This window comes from Panthera leo, chromosome B4 (assembly GCF_018350215.1).
Source record: "Panthera leo isolate Ple1 chromosome B4, P.leo_Ple1_pat1.1, whole genome shotgun sequence".
Classification (NCBI taxonomy): Eukaryota; Metazoa; Chordata; class Mammalia; order Carnivora; family Felidae; genus Panthera; species Panthera leo.
The window spans coordinates 60,480,548-60,492,590 of NC_056685.1; the positions used below are offsets into that span (position 1 = coordinate 60,480,548).

At 39.6% G+C, this 12,043-nt stretch overlaps 1 protein-coding gene across 2 annotated transcripts in view; it reads left to right on the top strand.

The window, feature by feature from the left end:
* PPFIBP1 (PPFIA binding protein 1) overlaps positions 1–12,043 on the top strand; it is a 174,241-nt gene that overhangs the window by 37,642 nt on the left and 124,556 nt on the right. The window lies entirely within an intron of this gene.

Below are 12,043 nucleotides of genomic sequence, written 5' to 3' on the forward strand. Positions count from 1 at the left end.
TGTTAGCCATTGTGACAAGTGTAAGGTGGTATCTCATTGTGGTTTTGATTTGTATTTCCCTGATGATGAGTGATGTTGAGCACTTAAAATTTTCTTTTTTAAGTTTGTTTATTTTGAGAGAGAGAAGGAGAGAGCACAAGTGGGGTAGGGGCAGAGAGAGAGGGGGAGGACATCTGAAGCAGGCTCCACACCATCACCACGCAGCCAGACGTGGGGCTCGAACTTAATAACAAAGAGTGACGTCATGACCTGAGCTGAAACTGAGAGTTGGGCACTTAACTGACTGAGCCACCCAGGCACCCCAATTCTTAAAACTCTTAAGTCACCAAAGCAGTCTGTCTTCATTGTGAAATTCACATAGTAATATAGTATTAAAAAATGAAAGCCTTCTCTTTTCTGTCACTCCTTTCTCATTTCTAATGGTCTGTAATTAACAGAAATGGTTTGAATATCCTCCCAGACATGACAGTGGCCAAACACGCATACGTATATCCAGAAATTTTGGTTGGTTTATAAAAATGCTTTCATATTGGTATTTTGTTTAGCAGCGTCCTCTTTTCCCTCTCTCATTTTTGTAATGACTACATAGTGTTCCATTGGGTGGGTGTACTCTGTTTATTTACATTTAAATGGTGTCTAGTTACTCATTACCTCTAAAATGTTGCAGTGAGCATGTAGGCACATAGATGGAGTTGCTAGGCAACAAGTATGTGTGTATTTTAAATGTTGATAGATGCTGCTAAACTGTCATTCAATAAAGGGTATTGTTTTACATTCCCTCCCGTGATTTAGTGGGTCCTCTGAAGGACACCCAGGAAACTCTTACCAGTAGTTGGTTCCAAGGAGGGGAACTGGGTGTCTGGTGCATAGGGGAGGGAAGGAGACTCAATTTTGAGAAGAGGTCCTTTGTACCTTCTAGATTTTGTGCCATGGGCTTGCATTATCTGTCAGAGAAGAACAACTGCAGCAACACTGTTAGACTTCCTGTTTTCCCACGCCTTTGCAAATATTGTGTGGTAGGCTTTCAAGCCCGTGAAAGGGTCGTGTTGTTTTTTTTTGTTTTGTTTTTTTTAAATTTTTTAATGTTTATTTTTTGAGAGGGAGAGAGACAGAGTGTGAGTGGAGGAGGGGCAGAGAGAGAAGGAGACACAGAATCTGAAGCAGGCTCCAGGCTCTGAGCTGTCAGCACAGAGCCTGATGTGGGGGTCGAACCCATGAACTGCGAGATCATGACCTGAGCCGAAGTAGGGTGCTTAACCCACTGAGCCACCCAGGTGCCCCAGAAAGGGTCTCGTTTTGATTTCCATTTCTTTGATTATTAGAAAGGTTGCTTTAGCTTCATTTTATTAAAGTTTAAATTTTTTTTTTTAAATTTGGAAATGCATTCTCACTGTAAAAATAAGTAACTGGCATTGAAGGTGGAGGCTTAAGGTCCCCCACTGTGCTCTGTCATGGCACCTCCACCCATTACTGTTCTCTGCCCAGAGCTGCCAGACTACTGGTCTGGGTGTAACCTTCTAGAATTATTCTCTGCATTTAACATTTTGGGGTGTGTGTGTGTGTTTCTTTTAACCATAAAGGGACTTAAGGAATATACAGACCCTAAAGGTTCAGGCACTGGGCAGGTCATGAACACTGGGTTTCTTCCCTTTTTACATGCATTTGCTGTGTGAGACATTGTGAATTTGTTAAATGTTGAACTTCTGATCTCCTTCCTTCTTTAAAACTCAAGATAATGTATACAATCCTCTGTATTTAAGGACAAAGAATGACTGTATTACTTTTAAATGTTTATTTTGAGCAAAAGCGAGGGAGGGGCAGAGAGAGAGGGGGAGAGAGAATTCCAAGCAGGTTCCACACTGTCAGTGCAGAGCCCGACATGGGGCTCCATGTCACAAAGAGTGAGATCATGACCTGAGCCCAAATCAAGAGTCAGATGTTTAACCAACTAAGCCACTCAGGCACCCCAGAATGAGTGTACTTTTTATCTTCAAAATCGTACCTGCGGATATTTGAAGGGAAGTCAAGTGTGTAGTTTAAAAATTGTCGTCTTTAACATTGATATGGCTCATTTCACAAAAATATAATTCTCTGAACTTACTTCATTATGATTTATGAAGTCTGGTCATGTTTTACTGGTTTGGTTTTTGTTTTTTTCCTTTCCATAAGTGGAAATCTACTCCATGTAATTTCTAGGAGTTGAACAGCAGGGAGGTGAAGATCCACTAAAGGTAAATTTTTGCAAGGCTAACTTTTCCCTTTTGCACTATTTATACTTGCTTTTACTTTCCTTCCCAAGTCTCTCAGTTCTTCCACTTAGCCTCTGATGTATGTCTGTCCTCTAATGTTTTTATACAGATGATACTTCCAAGTTCCTGCCAGAAAAATTCTGGGAAAACCCTTACCTTACCTTCCAGGTCCCTCTTTGCTCCCATGATGTGTCTTTGTTCTCCCAGGCCACCAGCACCATCGGACCTCCCTTTCCCCCACCCAAGGGCAGGTCCTAGCCAGTCTCCTCACCGAGGTCTCCCCAGCACCCCAGACTTAGTCTTCCTGCCTAAAGCAGGACTGCCCCGTGACCTCTGCTTCCAGGCTGTAGGGCACTGCCAGGCAAAGTGACGAATCACTGCTCCCTTTCATCAGACTAATAGATAACAATTCATCTCCCGTGGACTTCCTAACCCATTTCCTTCCATGACTATTACAATATTTTTTCACAGTTTTCAAGTCTCAGTCTATACTCCCCGACTGACTTTGTAAGGATGACATCATCGCCTTCTTTTGTTGAAAAGATGTGGGTCAGGGGTCACAAAGCCGTTGCCTAGAGGAGCCTTTGAAATGACTAAAATGGATGTGGTGGCAGGCTGGGACTGTGGTGAACCGCAGGGTGCCAGCCACGCCTCAGGTGTGGGTAGTAGCAATTGTTGGCCTATGGAAGCTGGGGCCCAGTTGGCCCATGTTCTGTGTTCTCTAGAAGAATCAGATCTCTGATTTTCTAGGTGAAATCTGTGCAAGTCTCAGTCACAGTGTTTGAAACTCTCTATAGGCCGACAAAACAAATAAGACAGCTAGTCATCGTGGTTTTCAAGCTCCACTTTCCTTCCTTCCCCCCCACCCCCCCCAATGTATTTCGTATTTCAGTATTTTCACTGGCCACCATTTATTGTCTCCAGGGCCATTCATTTTCTTTCTTGCCTCAGGGGGAGGGGCAGAGAGAGGGGGAGAGAGAATCCCAAGCAGGTGTTCAGTTGTTTCCTCTACACTCCCTTTTATTTGCATTAAAATATTCAGAATGTCCTTTCCTAAAAAACCTAACACAGTAGGTGCATCTTATCCACAGGGTATGTATTCCAAGACCTCAAGTGGATGCCTGAAACCACAGATAGTACTGAACCCTGTATATGCTATTTTTTCCCCTATATGTACATACTTATGGTTAAAGTTTAACTTATAAATTAGGCACGGTGAGAGATTAATTATAACCACTGATAATAAAATAGGACAATTATGACAATATGTTGTAATAAGTTAAATGAATGTGGTCTCAAAATTCTTCCCATGCTGTACCCCCCTTCTTGTGAGGATGTGAGATGATAAAATGCCTGTGTGGTGACATGAAGTGAGGAGAGGTATCCTATGCGTATTACTTCTCCAAGACTCTCTCACTGGCCCTCTCTACACACTTTTGCTGTTGGTTATGGTGACCCGCTGTGTGTGTTCTGCCGGGACATCAAAGTCAGCATATTCCAATGGGATTCATTGTGTCACTGCTTTCCAATCCCAGCTCTTTGCACTTACAATTTCATTAACGGTGCCACTATTTTTTCGGACATTTAGGTTCAAAGCTTTGGAGCTGACTTTGAGTTCTTTTTCAGGTCTGTCGTTTGAGTCACCAAGTCCTATTTTCTCTGTCCAAAGTATAGCTGGTATTTGTAGCTTGCTTTCTTCTTGACTTGACTCAGAGGTGCCTGACTTCTGAATTAGGATACAGATGGCCGTCTCCCTTCACTTCTGTGCATCTGTATTAATTTATATGAAACACAGCTCTAACTGTGCCAGTCACTGGTTCAAAAAACCTCAAAACCTCTTGGTTACTTACCCGTCCAGCTTCCTCACCACTGCTCATTGAGAGCTTTTAGTATCCAGTTCCATTGAGTCCTCTTAGCCTCCTTTCTCATTGCCTTTCACACATCCTACACTCCAGCCAGAGCTACTGCTGTTCCCTGAATGCCCCCACCCTTCAGCCCCCCTGCTCCTGTTTCCTTTGTCTGAAATTCTCTTTTTGCTTCTCCCAATCCTTCCTCTGGCATATTGAAGTCCTACACATTGTCCGGTCTTTCATCTTACCTATTACCTCCTTAAAAGGCTCCCCTTATCTACCCTCATTTATTTTTCCCACCTGATTTTTCTCCTAGTATTTCATTTGACTGTCTCATGTGACACTTATCATTGTATTATGTTCTTTTACATTATAGATCACTAGTAAACCCCTCCTCTCTCCTACTGGACTTTTTTTCCCAGAGACTGTGCCCTGTTATTAATTTTTAACCCCCCATAGCATGTGACCCAGTAGTAGGCGCTGAATACATACTTTAAACGAAAACTTTCAGGTTCTTAATAATTAAAACATGAAACCATTGGATTTTCCCCTTTTAAAACCCAACAGATTAGGATTCATGAAGTTGCTTGTGCTAAATGCCATGCTTGGCACATGGTAGTCTAAGGAAAAAAAATCTGTCTCTCACTTGAATGCGTTTTAAATAGCCAAGAAGATTAGTTCTGTGACTGTTCAAAGACAGCTGATTCTCCTGCTGTTTGCAAAATATGGATGATGTATTATCCCACAGCAGGGGTAGTTTTTCTTCTGAAGTACCATTATAGACAGAAATTGGCAGGAACTCATGTGAGGCAAAAAGTCTTTAGGATAACACTCAATTTAGAGTCATCCCTTAGTGGGGGAAGAAAAGAGGTGGTACCTCAAAGTTGAGCTTTAGTTTTGAGAGGGAGATTTTCACTTTTAATTAGGGACAGTAACTTAAAAACAATCACGATGACAACTTTTTGGGGGGAGCTTGCGGAGTGCCAAGCTCCTTCTCTGAATTAGCTTGCTGTATCTTCACACAGTAGGTGTGGAGTATGTTATGTGCATTTTATGGATAAGGGCCCTGAAGCACAGAGAAGTTAAGGAAGTGTGTTTTAGACCACACAGCTGGAGAGTGGTGGGGCTGGGAATCACCCTAACCTGCTTGTTCTAGAGCCCACCCTGACCTCTTTATACTATTAGGGGGAGTTGGAAGGGGAAGGTCTGGAACATTTGTTACCTGTGCCTGTTCCTATGACCTAAATATGACTTTAGAAGTCCAGGGCCCAACTTCTGTTTCTGCCCCAAAGATAATTTTATAGCATCCTTAAATAGTGTCTCTCAGGTTGTTTTCCATATTACTTAATGTCGGTAGAATAGAAAAGCATGCTGGTTTTTGTTCACTGCACCGTGGGGTATCTATATCAACAAGAGGCAGGAAAAAATTTCACCACCTGAATTTTAAAGGTGAACTAAAATTGTTAAATTGTACTGCCAATGCAGCCAGACTGTGGGATACTCTGCAGGACAAATCCAGTTTCTTCAACCTAGCAATCTTCAAGGAGAAAGAAAAGAGATGAAGGGGGAAACCTGTAGATTAAAAAATTCTTAACAGACCTATCAGTCAACCATAGTGGTAAACCCTGATGAGATCCTAATGCAAACAAACAAGTGGTTTTTTAAAATATGACTATTATGGGTGACAGGGTGGCTCAGTTGGTTAAGTGTCCGACTCTTGATCTCAGCTCAGGTCACGATCTCATGCTTCATGAATTTGAGCCCCATGTTCGGCTCTGTGCTGGCAGCATGGAGCCTGCTTGGGATTCTCTCTTTCTCTCTCTCTGCCCCTCCCCCGCTCACATATGCACACCTGCACACTATCTCTGTCTCTCCAAATAAATTTAAAAAATAAATAAAACATGACTTATAAAGGGCCATTGGAAATGTGATCATTGACTGGAAATGTGATGGTATTAAAATAGAAATTCCTTTTCCTAACATTAAGAATTATTACTAATTTTAGGATAATAGTCTTAAACTTATGTTATCTTTTAGAGACATATACTGAAATATTTGTGGAAGAAATGATAGAGGTTCTGGGACTTGCCTCGAGGTAATATGGGAGGTATGGGTGGGAGAGAACAAAAATGAAACAGTATTGACCATGAGGAGCGATTGTTGAAGCTGGTAATGGGTGCATGACATTCATTGTATTCATCCACTTATGTTTGTAGGTCTTTAAAATTGTCCATAATAAAAACTTGTGGAAAAAAAGAGCTGGTAAGTTCAACGTGTGGTACTATTTTTAAGTCAGAGAGGGTTGATTAGCCTCCCTGAGGTTTTATCCTCGTCAGGACACTAAGACCTAAGATAAAGTTTATATCCTTTTATCATTATGGAGAAAGTCTACATTATAAAAAATTTGAAGGGCAACGGAAATGTAGTAAAGTTTGCTTTCAGTTGAGATTTTATTTCCCCTTACGAGAAGACATTGAATGTATCCACAGTTGCCTCAAAAAGGCAAAGTCGATCTTTATATCACGACAAAGGAGGGCTGGTAGGGTCCTGATGGGAAAGAGGAATCATCAGTGTTGGCCAGGCAGTTAATCAAATGTAGCAAGAGTAGCATCAGAAGTTATTTTTTCGTGTTTTCTGGGTCCTAGGGAGGTTTTATTCTTAATCCCATTAGGCACTTTTATATTCTTTTTACTTGTTGACTATTTAAAATCAAGGTTTATAGGGAAAATGTACTTTTTCTTATAATGACATGGTATGTTGTGTATGACAGCTTAATTGTAACTTGATTATGTTTATTCGCTTATTCCTGTAGAATGTAAGGCTGCCAATACTATGTGTTTCTTTACCAAGCTCATCTCTTTCAACCTCTTAAATGTGTTAAGTGTTCCAGAGCTTCTGGAAACTTACCTTGTCAGTGACCACTTATAAACAGATGAAGCTCCCCCATGAATGAGCCCAGGCTCTTTCCTGAACTTTCCAGCCCCGTTTTTCCAATTACCTCGGATGCATTCACCCCATGGTTCCAGGGCATTGTGATCTCAATGCGATCAGAGTTTAATTATCATTGCTCCCCTCCCCCCGCATCCCAACACATACACTTGATTTTATATTCTCTTCTGAATTCCCTGTCACCACAAGTCAGAAACCATAGAGTCATCATTGACTTCTGTTGCTTCATGACTGATGAGTGTCCTAAATGCTTTTCTCAGCTTTCCTCTCCCTGTCACTGCCAAGCTCAGGCCTTCAGGAACCGGTAGCTGCACCCCTGCTGCAAATTCATCCTCTGATGTTGCCTTCAGAAAGAGCTTTTTGAAGTGCAAATTTGATTGTTTTCTCCTGCTTTAAAACCTTCTGCAGTATCTCTAAACTTTTGAGCCAGGGTACTGCTGTCATTAAATTTGTGAGCCTCTCCTCCAGTACATGTACTTATTATAATTAACATATACATTATCGCACTAACATATTAGATATTGTAAACACAAAAGTAGGAATTCAAAGGACATAAAACTATGTTTGAAAAATAGTTTTATCTTCATTAATGTTCAGTGTTCTAATTTTTGGCATTTTTTTTCTGAGTGATAATTTTAGTGAGAATAATATGATTGCATTTGCTGCCTTAGTTTTAAAAATCTATTTCCACTTTGTGATACACTAATTACGCTGTTTCTAAGTTCAGTTTATTCATATACTTATTTTTTCAGTTGTCATCATTGAAAAAATTAGTTTATCTTAAGTACATGCGTATCCAAATGGGAGACATGCATTGTTCACTGCTTGTTCATTTTTATCCATCAGCTGCACAAAGGTTTGGTTGAAATCAGCCAGTAAATTGTAACCTAGTGCAGTATTCAGAGTGGTTAAGAACAGACCTTCTAGGGTTCAGTTATGTAGATTAGAATCCTGTCTTGTTTATTTACCAGATTGGAATTTGTATAATCTGTGTCTCAGTCTTTGTATCTCTGAAATAAGATTATTATAATAATTATAGTCTCTGCATCAGGGATAGTGTTAAAGACTGAGCGATTAACACACATCGAGCCCTGAGAACAGAGCCTGGCCCAATAAATAGTAAGCCCTCAATACATGGCAACTATTATTTGCCCTTTTAAGAAAGAACTTCAATCATTTCTTTATGAAAGAATGGGAACATGCTGCGTTTTCCTATTTTTAATAGGACTTTAAAAACTAAAAGTCCTAATTTTGTAAGTTGTAAGGCAGATTAGAAAATTCTGTGTCTACATTTTTAAAGAGTACAGATAGGAGCAGTTTATGGATGTGACATTATTTGCGAGGAAAATGTCATAATGATGGAAATAGTTTCAAACTTCTGTTTTCCAAATGCACATGTTTCTTTGCGAAAACTTTCTCACTGTGACAATGTCATCTTTAAAGGGACAAGGACTACTGTATGGTTGTGTGGTTTGAACAAGTAGAGGTATCAGATTCACGAGTTTATGTTCACTTGTGCTTATTACCTTATTGATATTATCATCCATCTGTGGGTCCTATAAAACCGCTTGTCCATTTCATGGAGGTTGTTTTGGTTAAATTATAATAACATAATCCGTCCATCCACATGCCTGGGTATATGTAAACTGTAATACTTTGCAGTCGTTGGCAGGACACCAGGAATGGAGGATGCCTCATGGCAGTGGAGCTCCCAGGCTTCCTTCAGAGACCTCTTTTGTTTTGTGTGACTAGCTGGCTTCAATCCATTCATGAAATTACTAGTAAAATCTGGTCTTCCTTCCTGAGAAATAGGAAGTCTGGTATTATCTACCATGCAATGGACATAGTTGGCATGGCCCTCTGACCATGTCTTCTGATCCAACTGTTGAGGGCGCCATGTTGAGCTATAACTCCGCTTTTGTACTCACTGCCCCTCAGTCTAGAAGCCTCTCCTCCCTATTCCCCACGCACCTCCATCACCTCAGTTATTCTTGTGCTCAGGTCTAAATGTTTTATATAGGGGTAGAGTATAGATATTTTGAATTCTGTTGTTTTCACTTGAAGGTGTATTTTGTTTCTCCATGGTCTTCAGTCTGACGTTGACTGTCCCTTTAACAGTGGATATTCAAATATTTCCAGTTACTTACTGTTATGTAGGATTCTGTTATGAACATCTTTTTGCATATTACTTTTTGCTTTAGGCACATATTTCCTGAAGATAAATTCGTTGGAGGAATTACTAACTCTTACTACAATAGAGCCTAAATGCTTTCCTAAAAGATTCATATTAAATATAGTGCCGCTAACAATGAATGACCAGCAGTTTCACTACAGCATTGAAACTGAGCATTGGGCATTTTTGTTTGGTATATGTAAAATGGTAACTTGGGGCTGCTAAATAGGCATTTTTGTTACCATTGCAAATAAAATTTTTCCCATGTTTTTGTTGATATTTTTTTTTCCCGTGAGACTGGGGTTTGGATTTATTTTTTTCTTTAAGGTGTAAACACTTAAATTTGTATTATATAGTACATAATAATCATTTCCTTTATCCAATATGGAGTTTCTATTAACTTCTCTAATAAAAAGACTGCTATAATATTATTTTGCCCATTTGTCGAATGGGAAACTTAGGTTAAGTAATTTGATCATGTAGCCAAAAATTTAAACCCAGGCTGATCTGCCCCATATTCTACACTGTGAGTCATCATGCTCCCTTTGGCAGAAATGCTGTTTATTGTAAAATTATAAAATATAGGGGCGCCTGGGTGGCTCCGTCGGTTAAGCGTCCGACTTCAGCTCAGGTCATGATCTCACGGTTCGTGAGTTCGAGCCCTGCATCGGGCTCTGTGCTGACAGCTTGGAGCCTGGAGCCTGCTTCAGATTCTGTGACTCCCTCTTTCTCTGCCCCTCCCCCACTCGCACTCTGTCTCTCTCAAAAATAAATAAAACGTTAAAAAAATTAAAAAGAAAATTATAAAATATAGATAAGCAAAACAGGAAAATAAAATCACATTCATCTGAAATTCTGCCATGCAGAGAATACCACTGTGAGCAGGTTGGAGTATGATCGTGTATCTCAGAGAAAGGCAGAAGACCCAGCAGGGACCCTGGGCGTGGGGGAAGTTTTGAAAAAACGTGTGTACCTCTCTCTTCATCCCACACACCTCACCCCTGTCTAAAGATATGGACTGGTAGACTACTGTAGGCTCAGTGATAAAGGAGAAGGTGTTGAAAACCATAGACAGCATCCTTCCTGACGTTTAATGTATATGCTTACAAAAAATGGATCAACTAATACATCATGAATGTCCTGTGTCATTAACCATTGGTAATCACCTCTACAACTTTCGCCTGCTTAATAGTCTGTTTGATGGATGTACCTTAGTGGCACTATTGTTAGACATTTAAATGGTTACCATTTTTTTCTTATAAATAATATTGTGAATAGTATATATATAAATTATTTGCTCATTTGCCCAATTTATTTACTTTAGCTTAAATAATATGACACGCTAGGTCAAAGGCTAAAAGACTTTTCGGGCTTTTGTAAACCATTGCCAGTGCCATTCTACCCTGGAAAAAAGCGTCTTCCAATGTGGCTCTGTTACAATAAGAAAGCAGGCCAAGAAAGAGAGAGAGAGGTTTTTTTCTTTGAATAATTTCTTATAATTCACTAGCTTAATTCTTAGGACATGTCAGTCAACCCCCATGTATTTCTAAAATACACGTGATGCAGAGATCATGGCCCTAGTCTGACAATGAAAATAGATTGATTCTATGTGGGGCAATTTAAGGGAAAGAGTCCTTACTGTTTTGCTGGGTCAGCAGTGACAGAGTTCATTAGAGGCCAGCCTACTTTCCAGAGCTATGATGAGCGCCCTGGGGTATGTTGGTTCACAGAGTTCTACTGCCATGATAACGTGTTATATACCAATGGACTGAAGTCATTGTTTGTATTCAAACAATTACTATACAAATTCACATTAGTTCAGAATGCTCTTTAAGAATGCTTGTGGGATCAGAGTGATTTTTTGAGTGATATTTGCGGTAACACGTTAGTTAATGATATAGGTAGAAGTACTTGGTTCTATAACATTTCTTGGGTATGGGGGCCAAGATTTTAGGGCCGTGCAGTTGTTTCTCCTACACCTTCAATAGGGATAGAACATATTTCAGAACATTTATAGAATATTTTTCCCACTGAGGACATGACTGACTATAATCAGCAATCTCTGATTTCTATAAAACTATGCTTATGCTCCAAGAAATGTGTAAGTAATGGGAATGTCTACTCTAAATTCCTGCCCAAAATTTAATTGAAGTCAACTGTTTAAAATATATTGTTGGGTGAAATTCACATTATAGCCCATAATATTTGTTATGTAAAGTTGGAATATATTGTTATGTAAAATTTAACTTCAGCCCATGATAGTTTTTGTATGAAAAAGCGTTTGCAACAAAGGACAGTTGGTGTGTTAGGAAACTGAGCCATGTTCATTCCTTCACCCTCGCCCCGCTGTCTCATGTCGCAAGCAACTGTGCATGTTTATTTTTATATAAAACTTCATGGCAGGCCTTAGTCATTTCAATCAATTCAGTCAAAACTTTCAAAGAATAACAACTTTTGAATTCCAAAATTGCTTAGAATCTTTGAGTTAGAATCTTTCTGTGGGAAGCAAAAAAATAATTTGCCAGTGTTGGCCAAGAAAGCTGTGCATGAAAATGTTAAAAAAAAAAAAAAAAAAAAGGCAAGCCATTACTAAACGCTACAAATATGATTGTGAAGCAACATGTTAATTTAAAACCATGTGGGCTTTATTTGATGTAATAAGTCAGTACACACTGCAAATACTGAGATCTTGGAACCCTACTGGAAATCTGACTACATTGAATTTGATGTTGGCTTAGAAAATGGGTTCACTGAAGATTTTGGCACATCAGAGATTATCAGATTATCCACTCAGCTAGTATTTACCGCATGGTGCTCAGTAT